The 19,052-nt window shown below is 35.7% G+C and overlaps 1 protein-coding gene across 1 annotated transcript in view; it reads right to left on the bottom strand.

Annotated features, from left to right (window-relative positions):
* ANK2 (ankyrin 2) overlaps nt 1-19,052 on the bottom strand; it is a 219,823-nt gene that overhangs the window by 148,134 nt on the left and 52,637 nt on the right. The gene's annotated exons all lie outside the window — the stretch shown is intronic.

Genomic DNA, 19,052 nt, shown 5'->3' with positions numbered 1-19,052 from the left:
ACATGTCTTCAATTCTTTGACACGTCTCCCTTCAAATAAGGAAAAGCCTAATTCCCCTAACTTTGAATGTGGGCCAAATTGGTAATTCACTTACAAGGCACTGATTATGGTGGAAATGATTGTGTATGACTTTGAGGCTAGGGTTTAAAAGTCATTGCTTTATTGCCTTGCCTTCTTTGGGATCACTTGCTCTGGAGGTGATGAGCTGCCAAATCATGAGCAATCTATGGAGAGACTCAAGCGAGAAGGAATTGAGACGTCCCACCAACAACTAGCACCAACTTGCCTCCTACCAACAAGTAGCACCAAGGTGAAAAAACACCCTCATAGTGAATCCTCAAGCCCTAGGAAAGCCTTCAGATGGTCAACATTTTCATCCCAACCTCATGAGTGACTCTGAGCCATGCCCGCATAGCTAAACCACTACTAAATTCCTGATCCACAGAAATTGTTATGATAATAATGTTTTTTGCTATTTTAAGCCACTAAGTTTAGACATAATTTGTTATGCAGCAATTGCTAGCTAACACAATGTCCAACAAGGTCATGCGTGATCTGACCATGGCCTGCCTACCTTGCCAGTCATACCTCTTACCACTCATACTTTACACTGCTTCCTTTCTCTTTAGGAAAGAATTCATATCCTAGACAGTTATTTTCAAATAACTTTGTGAAAACACAAAGACAAAGCTACCTAATATGGTAGTCATGTGTTACCCTATAGTATTTTGCAATTGGGTAAGATTAAGTCTTTGTATTTATAAGAAGGAATGAGTGCAGGATGCCTGGGTGGCTCTGTTGGTTAAGCGTCTGCCTTGGGCTCAGGTCATGATCCCAGGGTCCTGGGATCAATCCCTGCATTGGGCTCCTTGCTCAGAGGGGAGCTTGCTTCTCCCTCTGCCTGCAGCTCTCCCTGCTTGTGAGCTCACTCTCTCTCTCTGACAAATAAATAAATAAAATCTTAAAAAAAAAAAGAAAGAAAGAAATGAGTGAAGTAGGTCACTTGTGTATATTTGCTTAGATGGTACAATCTGTAGTCTAAGAGAGTCTGAAAATTACAGCTTTAAATCTTTATAATACCCTGAATCCCATGTGCCATTTGCTGGTTTTCTAAGAGTATTATATACACCCCTCATATCTACTAGAAAACTAATCAACAAGTTACATATCCAATTCCAAAAGTAGAAAATGGAAATGGTTATAGATAGCTCTGGGTTTGAGCTTAGCAAAGCTAGAATTCCCCTTTTGATGAAGCCTTATCTTTTTGCAGGAAGGTCAGTGTCAAGATTTAGGTTTTTTCACAGAGCAGAATTCTTCAGCAGCCTTAGTCATGACATGCTAGGAAACTCTTCATCACACGATGGTTAGCATAGGTTGGTAATTACTCCTCTAGTTACCTTCCCAGACACTATGTATCATCTTCTTCCTTTGAACCAGCATTATGAGAGATAAGGTTGGGAAGCATCCCCAAATTATCACCCAGCTTTAAGGTCAGGATGATTCAAATTATTTCCCTAAATATATCGTAAATGCACAGCTGCAAAGGATTTTAAAAAAAACCAATGGGTATTAATTGTAGTCACAAGAATAAAGACTATTTTGTGTACTCTGGGGGTGTACTTAGGGCAAAGGAACAAAAGATATGATTATACATTTGCTTGGTAGTGAAAAAGGCATTTTATTAATTAAAATATCATACAAATTTTCTCAGGTGATTTGAACTTGACAATTCTTTACCAGGGTTAATATAGTACAGGTTATTTTTAACCACTTTCTTCTCTCAAAAAGTCCTCTTTAATGGATTATAGCTAAGCTATTAAATGACATTAAAATGACTAATGTTTTAAATCTTTTGAAGGAGGTTCAACCTTATGTCATCTTGTTTCATCCCCGCAACTATGCTCTTAGGGCCATTTAACAGAGAAGGCTACAGATGGCAGTCACTTACTCAAGGACATCCTCACAAATGGTGCAATTAGGGTCTGAACTCTGGAGGACTCCAAACCCAGTGCTCCTTCCACTCCCCTCAGCTCTTCCCTTCAATCGAGATCAAACTGTCACAGAGATCACCCACGCTTTCATCTAGTAATTGGAGAATTAGTCTTCTTCCATCTTCTCCTAAGCCATTCACTAGAGATAAGCAGGGAAGCTCTGCCTAACGACAGTATTGGAATTACCATGAACTGCTTAATGAAGAATGTCCAAGTGTTCTCTTAGGTGTAAGAATTTTTCCAGTGAAATAAGTAATCTATCTCTGTACAACTCAAAGAAATGAACATTCACAGGTATTAAGAAGCATGCCTTAAGTTTCACACTACTCAAAATGTGGAGCTGGGATTTGAACCCACATATAACCAATTCTAAAGCTCATGCTCTTTCTACTACACTATTCTGCCATGTGCCTTAGCAATATATTTGACAGACACTATTTTAGCAATCAGAAACACCATTGAAAATACTGTATTCACCCTAGGTTTATCATAATCTCTGTTTTCAGTTCCTCATAGATAAATAACCAAGAAAATGTGAACTATTTTACCAAACGTGATTTAAGATCAGTTTTCACAGACCACAGCTGAAGATCAAGACCTTTTGTACCGTTGCCCCATAGTCATATTAAGAGCAAACCTTTAATACATATTCTGACATTTTTCCAGATGAGCTTGTCTCACCAATATTTCTACACTCACCAAGTTCAATTGTACCTCTTAACAATGTTGTTACTAACCTTTCCATGTGGAAAGTCTTCCATGTCAATTTCCCCTCTGCAGCGGAGAATTTCCCTTTATCCCCTTTACAATGCCTGGCTCAAGTCTTCTGTGAATTTTTCCTTAACAGAGTTTAGCCAATTTCCAGTTTTCCTTCTGGGATATAGTTGGTTCCACACAATTTAGTACCAAATCATACAGTACCTTCTGTTGTTTGCCTTGTTTCTTGTGTGTTTGTCTTGACTTTGTATGTAGTCTACACACTTTTTAAAAGCAGCTTCCTGTTGACAATTGTTTAGTATCCTCCACAGAAATGAGAACTCTCCTGAGCATACAATAAACACCCAATAAACTGCTGCTAACTAACGGTTTACTCTTACCTGTATTTTACTCAGTTCCTGACACTTATAGATAACTTAGCTTTGTACATTTCTCCTTTATACAAATTTAAAATTTAAATGTACCAGGTGACTCACCACTACTGCATTCTACAAAGGAGCTGAGGTGGCTGGTAATAATTTTAATTTACTCTCATATAATTCCAAAATACTGAAAACCTTTATCTCCTGTTTCACTTTGTGAAAATGAATAGATACCTCATTAAAGTGTTAAGCTATAACTGAATCATTATATTATTTGTGTCTTTGGATTTGTAAACCAAAAAACAAGAAGTAAAATGAACTTTCAAGTAATCATGGAAAAAGCAAATACATTTTTAAAGTAAAGAAAATATTAAAAATGAAGAAAGCAAGTGAATTTTTAAAATGGAATGCCCGAAATGTAGTAGTGGGCATCTACCCACTACTATGCCTACCCAATATCCTTTCTCTTTTTTGATAGCATCCTGGTTTTCTTAAAGTATCTATGTTTCCCCCCATAGTTCACATAATTTCAATGGAGCTGAACTTTTCTTTTCATTTACTAGCTCTAGGCAGAGTATCAGATGACTTAAGCCAATCAACATATTCCATTCTATTGATACAATGACTGGTTCAAATTTGAGCAAAAGAAGTAAAATGGTCCAATCAGTCAAATTCAGGATTCTCTTTTGGAAAGCTAGGACAAGGCTCCCTTATTTTGAATCTGAACAAGAAAAAGTATGGCTCCAATCTTAGGTCCACAAAGGAGACCAGCCTGGAATAAAGCTTGTGTTGGAGAAATCATAGCAAAGAGAAAAGCAGAATCTGAGCCCTTAGTTATGAATAAACCAGTGGGAGGAGAAAAAAAAAAAACCTGAAAAAATCAATATGCTACTGGAGTTTACCTTACCTGTTTGAACTTTGTATTCATGAAAGCCAAGAAAGTTCCCTTTTTAATTACCAGTGTACAAAGTAAGTTTTTCTTGCTTGCAATTGAAGGCATTCTAGTTGTACAGACATCTATACTAAAATATAGCTTATCCTACTGTCATTTGTTTAAAACGAAGCATTTTCCTGGTAATCTGGAATATCACAAAGTATATCACAGAAATAAAAGTGTTAAAAGCAGAATTTACTATTATGCTAAAAATATGTTTTTCAGTAACCCTGAGACACATCTGCAGAAAAAGTATAAAATCGATTTTTAAGAATAAGGTTAAACTACAAAAAAAAACAAAAACAAAAACAAAAACAAAACAAAACAAAAACAAAACAAAACAGGCGGGTTATTTTCAGTAAGGAAATAAATTTTCTTTTCCAAGAGATGAGATTTTAAAATAATTTTTTCTGTGTGAGTGGCAAACAAAATAAGGTATTCTGTGGTAGGTTTTCTTCCATTGTTATTTCTGCATATATAATGCTAACTTTCATTTAAGTTGTTGACAGAAATGGTAAGTTTATTTCTGGATTTAATGCTTTCTCACTATATCACATAAAATTTTACAATAATCTATAAGAATGCTTTTATATTGTACATGTAATAATTTTAATGATAAAAACTAAAATTAAATTTGCAGATGTTGTGCCCTGACTAATCTCTATGGAAGCAATGAAAAATTGAGTTACATCTCAATATCAGAGATGTAACTTTAACATAAATTTAATAAACATTTGAATATTGAAATTGGGTGGAAATTAATTTCCTGATATATTTTAATTAAATTTTTCTAAACTTTCAAATTACTGAACATAGATTACTAGGTTCATATCTTTACATGTCTTTATATATATTTTTATAAATCTCTATTGCCATTTGCTCGGCATATATAGCAGTTGCTTTAAAAATGTGTATTTTTGAGCAACTTCATAAATGACCCAGTAGCTTAGAAGCAAAAGGAAATGTGTTATCTCCCAAAGAAAAAATATTGACTGCTGTGTAGAGGCTCATGATATTAAGAAAATTAAGTCAACTCCAACCTACAGTTACCTATAACAATCACTTTTATTTTTTTTTATTTTATTTTTTTTATTTTTAAAAATATTTTATTTTATTTATTTATTTATTTATTATTTATTTTATTTTCCCCTAACAGAGTAAGAGCCATAAACCTGAAATAATTATTTTTAATTAAGCCATAGTACTAATTCAATTGGTTATTTTTTTTTAAGATTTTATTTATTTATTTGACAGAGACAGACAGCCAGCGAGAGAGGGAACACAAGCAGGGGGAGTGGGAGAGGAAGACGCAGGCTCCTAGTGGAGGAGCCTGATGTGGGGCTCGATCCCAGAACGCTGGGATCACGCCCTGAGCCGAAGGCAGACGATTAACGACTGCGCCACCCAGGCGCCCCCAATTGGTTATTATTTTATCATTTTGAAGTTGATTAGCGTAATCAGGATCAAAGAGTTTTGACTCTCCATAACAAAATACTCAAAATAAGCTGTAACTCCTTTACTTCTCTCATATATTATTAAAAAAAATTTTTTTAATTAATGATTACCAAAAGGTTTTCTTATTTCTAACCAATTGTCTTTGAGAAAATCAAATGCTGCTCCAAGTCTTTAAAAGCACATCTAATATCAAAACACTAAATGATTCATTAGGACCGACGTATGTAAAGCCACATTTATAATCCTGTCAACAGGTGTAACTAGTCAACTTAGCTTTGTTAATAAATATCAAAGGTAATCATGCAACATTTTTTTATTGTCCAATAACATGCATCTAGAAAGTTCGAATATTTAATGAAGTTATTGCTTCTTTCAGCAATGTCAATCCTTTCTGCATTTAATGATTGGAGTACTTGGTATTCCAATTTAAAATTAAAACATAGTTGAGAGCATGTGGACACACAAACACGCTGACACACTCCATAAGGATTCACACATTTTTTTAAATTTTTCAAAGTAAGTTTCCTTTTCTCTGCAAAATATTTGCTCTAAGTTTTTCCAGTCACTCAAAAGTGGTCAGAATTAGAATGCTATTCTTACCTCTTATCTGACATTAACAGGGATAACCATTCATATTATACTATACATATCGTACCAATAGAAATTAAAACAAGACCTAGGGATATATACAGGTTCAGTAACATTTGAGTCACAGAGTAGTTTAAGGGCAAAAAAGCCTTAGTATAGAACTTTCCCTTTACTAAGTGTGGGTTTTGTTGTCTGCTGATTTGCTCCTCTCTGAGCCCTTTTAAAAGTTGCTAGGGAGTTGGAATAGTGTTGAGACCATGAAGGGAAATAGAGCCATTAAAATAACCAGCCCCAAGTGATATACTCAACAGTTAACTGCTGCTTAACACAAGTTCTAATTCACAACTTGCCAAAGATATAACCTCAAAGAATGAATATGGTCAATGTAATGATCCAAAAACTCACACAGGCAACACATGAACCACTTGGTCACATGCCCAGGCTTAGTGTCCTTTGTAGCACTTTTTAAATAATTTATACCTTGAATATAGTCATATTCACAAAGATTTTAAGGTTATTTAAAACACTTTGTTTGGGGATGGCTGGATGGCTCAGTCAGTTAAGCATCTGCTTCCAGCTCAGGGTCAAGAGATTGAGCCCCAAGTTGGGCTCCCTGATCAGTGGGGAGCCTGTTTCTTCCTCTCCCCTGCTCCTGCTCCTGCTCTCTCTTGCTCTCATGAGCACGCTCTCTCTCTCTCTCTCTCACTCTCTCTCTCTCTCAAATGAATAAAATCTTAAAAAAAAAAAAAACCACTTTGTGCATATGCATAGTCAAGATATATATCCATAGTGAAGATAAGGCTATGAAAGAAGGCCTAAACAAGCTTTGGCTGGAGAGGTCTAGTGGAGATAAGCAAAACCTAGAATGAGCTGGGTGCAATAACTGAACTTTTGGATTTTGGCAGCCATGGAAATAAGGGAAATGTAATAGATGATGAAATTGTCATATTTTTGAAAAACGGAAACTTGCTGATTGCCATGTAGAATCTTGATTTCATGCGAGGGACAGAGAACACACAGAAGTTGGTTGTCTAAATGTGCCTGAGGCTGTTCTTTGGAAGAGTTCTCTTAGGTACATACATGTCACGGAAAGAATCGTCACGGGAAGGAGAGAGATTCTCATCCAGGAAAATAAATTCTCATTAGAATCTCAGGGGGCCAGGTGGATTCACGCTGCTCCTGAAACTGTGTGACGTATCCTTACTGAGACAGAGGCTGCCTAACTCCAACCTACAGGTACCTATAGCAACACTTTCCCTCAACGTGTTTGATCTGCTTTAAAAAGCTGAGTGCAGAGTTTTTTATCTCAAAATAGAGAAGCTACACTTTGCACCTGAATAATGCTGCAGGAAGATGTCACCCCTTAAAGCTCACCCATAAAAATATGTAAGTATGCTGTATACACTCTTTATCCTCCCATTAAAAATTCTAAACAAAAAATATTTTTTGATAGTTCCACCTGGATAAATTGGCTTCAAAATGTACCCAGAAACAACCAACGAGGTTGATCTGTCAGAAGTGTTTTCTGAAGTATGCTTGCCCACAACAATTGACATGCCTGCTGAGATAGTAATTATTATTATGCTTTCAAATGATGACATTTTGATAGATCTAACTGTCTAAAAAGGGATAGCTCCTAGTTTGTGTTCTTAAGTTACCGTCATTGCCATTGAACAGAATTCTTACCCTTTCTTGGTAGCAAGTGAATATTTACTAAATCATGTAAGCACAGCATCAGGTTGTTTAGATATAAGCACCTTTAAAAGTCTAAAATTGGAATTTAATCCATCAGTAGACAGTACTTCCCTGGGGCACCTGGGTAGCTCAGTCAGTTAAGCATCTGCCTTCGGCTCAGGTCAAGATCCCAGGGTCATGGGATTGAGCCCGGCCTCAGGCTCCCTGCTCAGCAGGGAGTCTGTTTCTCCCTCTCCCTCTGCCTGCAACTTTGCCTACTTGTGCTCTCTCTCTATCTCTCTGTCAAATAAATAAATAAAATCTTAAAAAAAAAAAAAAAGATAGTGCTTCCCTTCCCTGATGTTAAAAACTACACTGTTTGAGAAAGTTTATCTTGTCTGAGATTGCTGATGGTCTCTGATAGCTTGGCCTTGGTTTCTAGCTATAAAATCAGAAGGTGACAACAAATTGGTAAACGGTTTATGAAAATTTACACTGTTTGAACAATTTTCTCTGTACATTGAAAGATTATAACAAATATTGGTAATGAGATAGTCTGGCCAAAAATTCCCTGCTTCTCATGTAACGCAATACAGTAAGAGGCTGGGACTTGAAATATACTAAGAAAAGATAGGGAGAGTAGCCTAGTTTTACAGCTGAAATAGAAGGAATAAGGATTTTTCTAAGTAAAGTAATCCTTTATCTCCGGCCTTCAAAATGTGTTTTTCATGTGTAAGAGATGAAGAACAGCTTATTCCTTTCTTAAATCATATTTAAGTAAATTTGTTAAATAAATACTGGGATTAAAAATAGAAGTTATGTTAAAATAACAGAAAATAGAAAAATTAATTATTAAGAAAACACAAAACACAAAAAAAGCAATGCTTTTAAATTTGGATGTTTTAACCACCCAAAGTTAATAAAGCAGAGAGAGTTTTGTTGCATCTCCAGTGGGTAAAACAGTGCTTGGCATATGGTATGTGTTCAATGAATATAGTCATTTTTCTTTCTTGCTGTTTGTAGCAAGTGCTTTTTCCAATCATTCAGCTTCATGCCCTTTGTTCCAAACCCATGTTATATGAAAGACAAATTACATATTGCTAATCACTAAAGGTGAAATTTCTGTATAATCTTCTCTCCACCACCACCTCCAGAACATGACTTCTCAGCTCCAACGGACAATCAGCCAAAATAACAGATTAATTAAAATTTAACTTGATTTAACTTATGCTCTAAATCATGTAGTACTTATTCAATAATTTAAGTAGCTAAACCATTATATCTAATAATTAAGATAGAAGCTAACATTTATATCACATTTATTATGGACCAGGCACTGCTCTAAGCACTTCACATGTATCAACCCATTTAATCTTTGTATTTACCCTGTGCAGTAAATTACTGGTATCCCTATTTTACAGATGGGGAAACCGAGTCACTGAGAGGTTAAGTAACAAGCCCAAGGTAACACAAATAGTAGGTGATAGGGTAGGGTTCCTAACCACTATAGAGTCTCTCAGGAGGTCTACATCTCTGCGTAGAGTATTCCTGGATTACTTAAACATATTTTGTTGCCTTTCTTTTCTTATTCTGGGGTGGAATTTGCCCTGCTTCTGTGTTTGTCTCCGCTTAGCGATGTCTTTATCTTGCTCTCCTGCAAAGATGTGCCTTTGTTGATTTGCATTTAACGTCAAGATGTTATTCTACTGCTTATATTTACTGCTATTCACATCTTCAAGTCAATTTACGTTATTTAAACTTAAAATTTTAAAGGGTCACAATGTAAAATACTGTACCGGGTTATGTTCAGACAGAGTTAATAAATGTCTTTTGATGACATTGTTGGTTCACATGTGTTTCAATTCCTAAAAAACAAAAATTTTAAAGGGCTACTATTTGCAAATCAAAACATATGTACTTTCAGTATGATTTTGTGACCTTTTAAAATCATCAAACAAAAATATTTCCCAACGATTTGAGAAGAACAGAAAATACAGTTGAAGTCGGTCATGCAGGCACACTCTAATAAAGCTTTAACTTGTGCCTCAAAAATCCAATTTTATATAGAATATTGAAAGTGCTAATTCACCATTTTTAGATGTGGAAACTTATTATTTTGTCCTAGTATTAACTTGGTAAAAGAATAATTCATTTCAACTTTAGGCTGAAGAAAATCTTAGCCAAAGACTGTGAAAGGGCAAATCTGTGACGTGCATGGGATAGAATTATGCAGGAAGTAGGCTTTTAATAAATTAGTTAATGTAAGCCTATCTTAATTGATTTGCAGATTCTTTTGGGCTATCTACATAATCATATATTCTGTATAAAACAACATTTTTGTCTTTTCCTTTTCCATTCATATTCTTATCTTATTACATTGGCTAGGGCTTGAACACGATGTTGATAGTATTACTCATGAATCCTTTTATGTTACTGGCTTGAGAATACTCTTACTATCTTATCATTCTAAACGTTTTCACAGTGTTTTTTGTATATTTCCTTGGGAAGCAGGCTGATATTACTAGCTGGGTAACTTTTTTAAGTTATTAAAATTAAATTTAATCTATTAATTTGAATTCATATTAAATGCATCACTTAAAATAATATTAAAATATCAGGCACAAAAAATATCTGTAATAGAGAACTAATATGATACTTAAAGTTACTACCATTAGTCCTGAAAAGTAGTAACTACCCAAATAAAAGATGCAGAATGGAACTTTATATTTAAAGAAAACCAACCCAGATCAATCAAGATCATCAGATGTTTTTTAAACAGCAATTTAAAGTTGTTTTTCTACACCTTCACTTGTACACTAGCTTCATTGATATCTTGTTCTAAGGTATGCTAACACTATATTTTAGACACTTTAAAAATCTTTTTTGCTATTTTACCTTAAGTAAATATAAACAATACTTTTTTGGTTTATTATATACTATGCAGAATTTTCCATATTTGGGATTACTCTCTGAAAGTGATTTTCAAAAATAATACTTGGTTAAAACCATATTTTGTTACCACCCAGCATATATTTCTGAGATGAGAATTCTCAGTTTTTATCCATTAATCTAAAGCTGCATATGTCTCTAGGTGATCAATGTCTATATTCTAAACATCCTCATTACTGAATTACTTCAACTATTAAGTTACTATTCCATCTGTGTTTAGGATAATGTAATTTCATGCACCAGCACTGACAGTGTTCAAAAAGCATGTGAAAAAAACCAGTCATGGGAGCTATAGGTTTCATTTTTAGTAGCAAGCTCTTAACCTACATCAAGGAACTGACTTTGTTGCCATCTTCTCTGTGCTACAGGGAGCAGTGGGCATGCGGAGTGGCTGCTCTTGCACAAATGAGCGATCACTGAATCTACGAACAATGACATTCATTGAGTTCTTATGCCAGGCATTGTTCTAAGTGCTGTACATGGATTAACTGTTTCAATTCTCATAACCTCGATGAGGGAGGTTCTATTATGATGATGGCCCTTTTATAGTTCTCCAAACTGCACAGGGTGATCTTTTCAAAATCCAAATCTCATCTTTTTCTACCTCCCACCTCTACCTCATACTGGGCTTAGGATAAACATCTTAAAACAAAATCCTTAATATGTCTCACAGAGTCCTGCAGGATCCGATTTTCTCTCTCAGCCTCATATATACCCCATTTCCCTTTCACGTCTCAGCTCCCAGATTTCTTTCAGGCTCTTGCCTGTACTATTTCATTTTCCCATAGCACACAGCATCTCCACTTCCCCCGATTTTTATGTTAATTCCTTCTTGTAAGAGAACAGTTCCTGGAGGGCATTATGCTAAGTGAAATAAACCAGACAGAGAAAGATAAATACTGCATGGTATTACTTATATGTGGAATCTATTTTTTTTTTAAGTTGAGCTCACAGGACAGAAAATACAAAAATGGTTCTCAGGGGCTGAGGACAGGGGGTGAGGGAAATAGTGGGAGGCTGGTAAAAGTATACAAACTTTCAGTTATAAGATGAGTAAGTTCTGAAAATCTAATATATAACATGATGACTATATAGTTGATAACACTATACTGTACAATTGGAATATGCTACAAGAGGAGAACTTAAATGTTCTCATGAAAAGAGAGAGAGAGAGAGAGAGAGAGAAAGGGAAATAAAGATACATGTGAGGCCGTGAACATGTTAATTAACCTGGGCTCCTTTCACAATGCATACATATATCAAATCACCACATTGTACACTTCAAATGCCTTACAAACTTATTTGTCAATTATACTTCACTGAAGCTGGAAAAAGTATATTTAAAAAATATATTATCTATGAGTTAAAAAAAAAAAAAACCCAAACAGAAAGCAATTCAGCCATCACTTCCTCAGGTCTCCCCCACTCCCACGCCACCTTTGTATCTCTAGCAAATATTAGTAAGCACACTTTGAATACACAAATACCTGCTGAGTGACGGAGAGGGAGGGGACGGAGTGAATGATTACTCCCAATAATTTTCTATTGGCAAGTTTTATTTAGTTTATTTAGTGTCATCGTTTCACATTTTGGTTTTGTTCTGTGATCTTTGCCTGGAAAAGATCATTGCTCTGCGGTCTTCCTAGCATCTTAGCTACTGTGGAACATACACAATGTGTTGTGAGATCTGAGGTAAGAAGCGCTACAATACTATTTTAACTATTCGCTATAACTATTGTAACTATTCGCTAACTATACTATTTTAACTATTCTTAGCCATTTTATTCTTCTCTGTACAAGTCTTACCTTTCTATAAACGTAGTTCCTTCAAAATACAGTAATAGTGGACATGGATAGGCTACTGAGTTGATAAATAAATGGGACAGGTACCATAGATTTAGATTCAATGATGTTTATGTCTTACTTCATTCAAATTTCAGGACAAACTGATATGGTATTCAACCTTTTCACACCATCTGTCCCCAGATAAATGAACATAAAGACAAAATATGCATGTATTCATTTTCTTTAAAAAATGGAAAGGTGTTTTATTTTATTGCAAATGAAAATATTATATCTTTTCAGACGTGTGTATGTGTGTGTGTGAACAGACCAGTACTTTCCATCTTGAAATTCTTTTTTTTTTTTTTTAAGATTTTATTTATTTATTTGACAGAGATAGAGACAGTCAGTGAGAGAGGGAACACAAGCAGGGGGAGTGGGAGAGGAAGAAGCAGGCTCATAGCGGAGGAGCCTGATGTGGGGCTCGATCCCAGAACGCCGGGATCACGCCCTGAGCCGAAGGCAGATGCTTAACCGCTGTGCCACCCAGGCGCCCCTCCATGTTGAAATTCTACCAGAATGTGAGATAATAATTCTATTTTATGCAAAATTTTAAAGACGTCAATTCTCATCATTGCTGTAAACATATCAGAGAATGGGGAATCGGAGAAAGCATACTTCCTTTATTTAACTTGGAATACTGAGGAACACAGATGCACTTGCAAATGTGTAATCACCCAATAAACTGATTTTCAGAGTCAAAGGCTCTGTAACACAAACATGATTAGACTTTGTTTTATTAGTTTTTAGTGTCCTAAATTCTTTCTTATTCTCAGTCAAATTCAGGTAGATGCTTTCACCTTAACTTCAGAGAATTTATGTTACAAAAATTTTCTTTTTTTTTTTTTTAAGATTTTATTTATTTATTTGACAGAGAGAGAGAGAGAGACAGCCAGCGAGAGAGGGAACACAGGCAGGGGGAGTAGGAGAGGAAGAAGCAGGCTCCCAGCGGAGGAGCCTGATGTGGGACTTGATCCCAGGACTCTGGGATCACGCCCTGAGCCGAAGGCAGACGCTTAACGACTGAGCCACCGAAGCGCCCCTACAAAAATTTTCTTGATTAAGATAACCAAGAACCGTATTAAGAAAGAACCATATATAAATATATTTGGAGGAAAAAAAATGCTGAAAACAAAACAATTTTTTTTTGAACCTGTGATGCCGGATCCCGTGTGTGTGTGTGACAGAACAGAATGTTCCATTATGAGTTTTTGTTCTGAGAGCCAGGGATGGCTCCATGGCCATATGGAAGCAATTCAGTGTAATGGGTATGCTGGCCAACTGTGTAGGTTTTCTTCCTCTTCACAGCCCAATTCAAATTATTTGTGACAATGGGTGAGGGCCAATGAAGAAAAAAAAACTATTGGAAGCTACACCTGCACAAGATAGTTATCATTGCACATAATGGACATATGCACCCTTAAATTCTGGGGGTATAATTAATGGTCATATAATCTTGCAACTGGCATTAACGGTCATGACCTAAAAATCTAAAAGCTAATAAAATAAAGTCTAATCATGTTGTGTTACAAATAGGAAAGTTTTCTTTTTGGAATGAAATTTCCAAGATTGAAAGAACAAAGAGTAGTGAACATAAATAAGCAAAAGGATTCTAGAAAAATAGAAGTAAATTTTCAGTAAAATATGGTATGAAGAATATCAAACCAGAATATCTTATTTGGACTCACTCACCAGTAAAAAAAAGATGAAAAGAAAAAAAAAAAGCTGTTTCTGGAATCCTCATGATATTGAAACACAAGAAATTAAAAAAAAAAAAAAGAACAATGAAACATTGACAAGAAAAATGTATCAAAAAGACATCACAAACCAAACACCAGAAAGTGTATTTAAGTCTTCCATTGTGTTAAAAATTGTGTTTGGTAAAAAATACTCTAAGAAATGGATGGCTGAGTGAAAAAGTCCCAGCGTACACGAATCCTTTTAACCCACAAATGCCTAGCTTTTGTGGAATGTTTTCAGTTCTTCCCAGCATCTGAGCAATTGGACCCAGAAAGAATGGACTGCATCTAAGCCAGGGACCTGGTTCTTGTGGAAGCTAAGTAACGTCATGAACCTCCCCCAGAAGAAGCAGAAATTGTAGAGAAAGCTTAAAAGAACCAGTGAACTATCTAGATTATTGGAAGGAAGGTGTCCATTCCAAACGGCCCTGGGTTAGTGACTCCATTGCTAATGTGGTATGAGACCTTGAATTTCCTGCTTGTGTCTCAATTTTCCTTATATCCAAATGAGAGTAATTGTTGCTAATTCACATCATTCTAAAGATAAAATGAGATTAAATAACACATAAAAAATACACTTCAAAATTAAGAGACTGAGTGTAAGGTATTACTATGGGGTTGTAATTCCGTGGCATCTGGAATCTATTCCAACCCACACTTAGCTCCCTGGACACATACTTCCACACCCTTCTTAAACAGTCTTGTGGGAATTTCTGGCCCACCCTTCTAATGAAATCACATTTTCCTTTCTCTCTCTAACTATCAGGGAACTCAAACATCCCAGGCCCCATCATATAAGATAAAAGATAATCAGAAAGCTACGGTTGACAAGTTTTACTGTACTCATGTTCCACGATTTCACTTAGTTTCTGCTGTACAGAGATATTAAATATTCTAGAATCCAGTGTGCTTTTTTTAAATTACTGTAGTCAAATATGCATCACATAAACTAGCTTGCTATGTAAGAACAACAACAAAAACCAAATAGCTATTTTTAAAGTAACTATTTTATTACAAGGGACATTCTGATTTTAATGATTTTACGTCAGAAAATAGAATAAAAATCTAAAGGAAAAATACTCTTGTGTGAGAAACAAAAAGTGGCATTTTATTGTAGAGAAAATTAAAGAGGGGAAATTTCTCAGGCCAGATTACCTTGGCAGCAACGACAAAATCTCATGTTTTGAACGTTTTTGCACAGCTATCGCATTATTAGTTCACAAAAAAACGCTAAGGGGAAATTTTTCACCTTATACCTTTCGTATGACTGCTACTTCAGGAAAATCTGCTGACTTGGACCTACATAGGGTTTGGGTCAGAAGAAAAAAGAATTATAAAAACTGTTCTCTGGGGTCTGTAGTGAAGGTACAAGTGTTAGAGAAGCTATGAGAAGCAGCTCTGCTCGGGGATGAAGATTATGAGCACGTAAATGAAGTATCTTTGTCTCAGTCTGTCATCGATAATGACGGAGTAAATGGGGATCAGGACAGTGTTCCCCACGTACCGGAGAGTGCCTGCGGTCAGTATTACTTATTGTACTCTGATTACTATCTACTGCCAAGCATGGTGGGAATACACAACAGGGCTTACTCTTACCCAGGAAGAATATACATGCATATGTTTAGCCTCCAAGTCATATATGTGCAAGGTGTTACGTCAAATCCTAAAAATATAAAGAAACGTGAAAAAAATTATCGCTCCCAAGAAACGTACCACCTTGCAGAAACTGTAGATATACATTACACAAAATAAACCTGAGGTAGGCAAATATCATCAGGGAAAAAGTGCTACAAAGATTTAAAGGAACTCATCACTCTGTGAGACTTTTTAAAAATGTTTTCAAAGTTTCTTTTATAATATATAATTGGAAACATTTTTTGAAAGTTGTATCTCTGGGGCGTCTGGGTGGCTCAGTTGGTTAAACACCCGACTCTTGGTTTCGGCTCAGGTCATGATCTCAGGGTTGTGAGATCGAGCCCCACACTGGGCTCCATGCTCAGCGCAGAGCCTGCTTGAGATTCTCTCCCTCTTCCTTTGCCCCTCCTCCCACTCATGCATGCTCTGTCTCTCTCTCTCTCTCTAAAATAAGTAAAGTCATAAATAAATAAATAAATAAATAAATAAATAAATAAATAAATAAATGTTGTATCTCTGAGTCTAATAGGTTTATAGATTATAAAAGTGACAAACAAATGCCAGTACAAAGAGCCAGAAAGTGTCCCAGCATTACTTGTGTAGGATGGTTTAGAGGATGTTAATATGCCTAGTAAAGATTGTCTGAGAGTAAAGATTGTCAGAAAGCAAGCAAACACCCTCAGCGCAAATAGCATTCCTACAATCATTCTGATTTGACTTCCAGACCCATTATAACACCAAAACAGCTCTCACAGAGGTCTTAATGAGATCTCCATGCCACCAAATCCAGGAGAGCAAAGAACCAAGCCAGACAGCTACCCGGTCTGAGCAACATTTAAAATCATACTGAGAATTGACTCAGTTGAGACCACACTGCCACCACTGCTGCGCACAGAAACCTCAACATTGGTTGGTGGTTATTATACTGATCACATAATTCTACTTAAAATACTTAAATTGCTTCTGCTGGTATTCTGGAATTCTTCATGAATTAAGGACTCTGCCTACTCAAGTCGGCACTGAGTTATGTGAAGGTAAGCCTCACATGGATTTTACAGTTTAGGTAGAGAATGCGGAAAAATCCACAGATGTATACCTCTCCACAACCTATGAGCCCTGTAAATGTTTACTGAACATTGGAGCTTTTCAGGGAGCTTTTTATCTTCTTAATTCAATAATAACTTTACTGGTCCGTTTCTAAATAACTCAGAAGTTTGTCAAAGGCAAAGTACTATGCAGCTATCAACATTGCTATAACATCAGACTATCCTGCATTTGCCTTGCATTATGTTCTTAGAAAGATATGGAAGGTATAATTTGAGTGTAAAATTCAGAACTTATCTTGAGCATTTGGTACTCCTATGACCCTTTTCTGATTCTCAAAAGGAAGTGATTGTCTACCATGAGCATGGTCCTACCCATCCACCTGAGGTCCACTGTCACCATGTAAGAAATCTGTATCTTAAACAAGACAGGACTAATGAGAATCAGGACTCATATCCTCTCTCAATGGCCCTTGAAACCATGCCTTTGAGACTTGTTTGCACACAGGAACAGAATAATCAACCTGTTTTCTATAAATTCCTATATCTTAATTTCAATCATTAAATTATAATATATTTTAAGTAATAGTATTTTTTGTTAATTGGTAGTGAAGGGCACTTAAATTCAATATAGTAAATAATGTCATAGGGCTTATCAGATCACTTAGTTATTTAGAAAAACACCCTAAATGTTAGTTATTAATTTTTCTCCCTCTAAAACTTTCTCACAAATTAAAATCAGTTTGAAGCTATTTGTCAGGATTTCCTACAATATGAATCTTAAATTGGGCTAATCAAATACAATACAAATGAAGATTACTTTAATCTCTTAATGACAATATAAATCTTCCTGTAGGATCCGCTATAAACTGGCATAATTATGACTAAAAAGAATGGGCTCATTCTCTCTTGAAAGCAAATTACCAATTAAATGGTGTTCACTTGTTCTCCTTGAAAAATCTCCAAAGCACATAAATTTCCAATAATCACAGTATAACTGATATAACTTTTAACAAGCATTTATCTTGCAGTATTTGCTACCTGTCAACTTTTATGAACTCACAATGTCGAACTAGTCATTTTGAGAAAAGTAACTAAGCTCTTCTCATAGATACTAACAGCACTAACAGTTAGCATGTGAACTTTCCATTAAAAGAAACCTCCTATGGGCGATTGAACTTGACCAGGCTTTCGTTTCCATGCTTAAGAACACAAACTCTTGATTTATGCACATAGTTAGACCTATAGCTAGTGAATCTTACTGCAACGTTCTTGTGCGCAGTTTTCTCTGACATTCTCTAAAGCTGTGGTTCTCAAAGCGTTCCTGAACCAGCAGTGTCAGCATTATGTGAGACTTCCGAGAAACGAAAATTCTCAGGTCCCACTCCAGAACTGAATCAGAAACTCTGAGGTTGAGCCCAGATTCATGCGTTTCAACAAGCCTTGCAGGTGATTATGACACCAGCCAAAGTTTGAGAACCTTTGCTCTAAAGCAAAAAGATGTTCTCTTGCTATTCTAAAGAAAAGGTTTTAAATCCTGACTTTAGAGCAGATTTTGCAAGTCCTCTGTCTCTAAGCCCAAGATGCCATGATACTTTATAGAATATATGCGAATTCTTTACAGATGGTACCAATTTAATTTTTTTTTTTTCATTTAGGGGCACCTGGGTGCCTCAGTTGGTTAAGCATCTGCCTTCAGCACAGGTCATGATCCCAGGGTCCCAGGATCCAGCCCCGAGTTAGGCTCCCAGCTCAGCAGGGAGTTAGCTTCTCTGTTTCCCTCTGCCCCTCCCCTCTCTCATTCTCTCTCTCTCTCTCTCTCTCTCTCAAATAAATAAATAAAATCTTTAAAAAAATGTTTTTCATTTAATGAAGTTTTTAGAATATGGCATATTTTCAACAAATGTTAAAATAGAGATGCATATTTGGGTTTTAAAAGAAAATTTGGGTTTTAAAAGAAAATATGGTTATTTAAAATAGTATGCTATTACAGAAATAAAAATAAATAATGTCATGTCTGTCATAATTTCAACAGGTTTCTCCCTATAATCAAAATTAAAGAAAATAGCACTGATTCAAACTTTTGCCCTGTAGTATTTTATGGGTCCAGAACTTGTGCCATT

Source organism: Ursus americanus, chromosome 13 (genome assembly GCF_024610735.1).
Source record: "Ursus americanus isolate L20-20 chromosome 13, mUrsAme1.1.p, whole genome shotgun sequence".
Taxonomy (NCBI): domain Eukaryota; kingdom Metazoa; phylum Chordata; class Mammalia; order Carnivora; family Ursidae; genus Ursus; species Ursus americanus.
The sequence above is the reverse complement of the archived record's forward strand: the minus strand, read 5'-3'. Positions and strand labels throughout refer to the sequence as shown.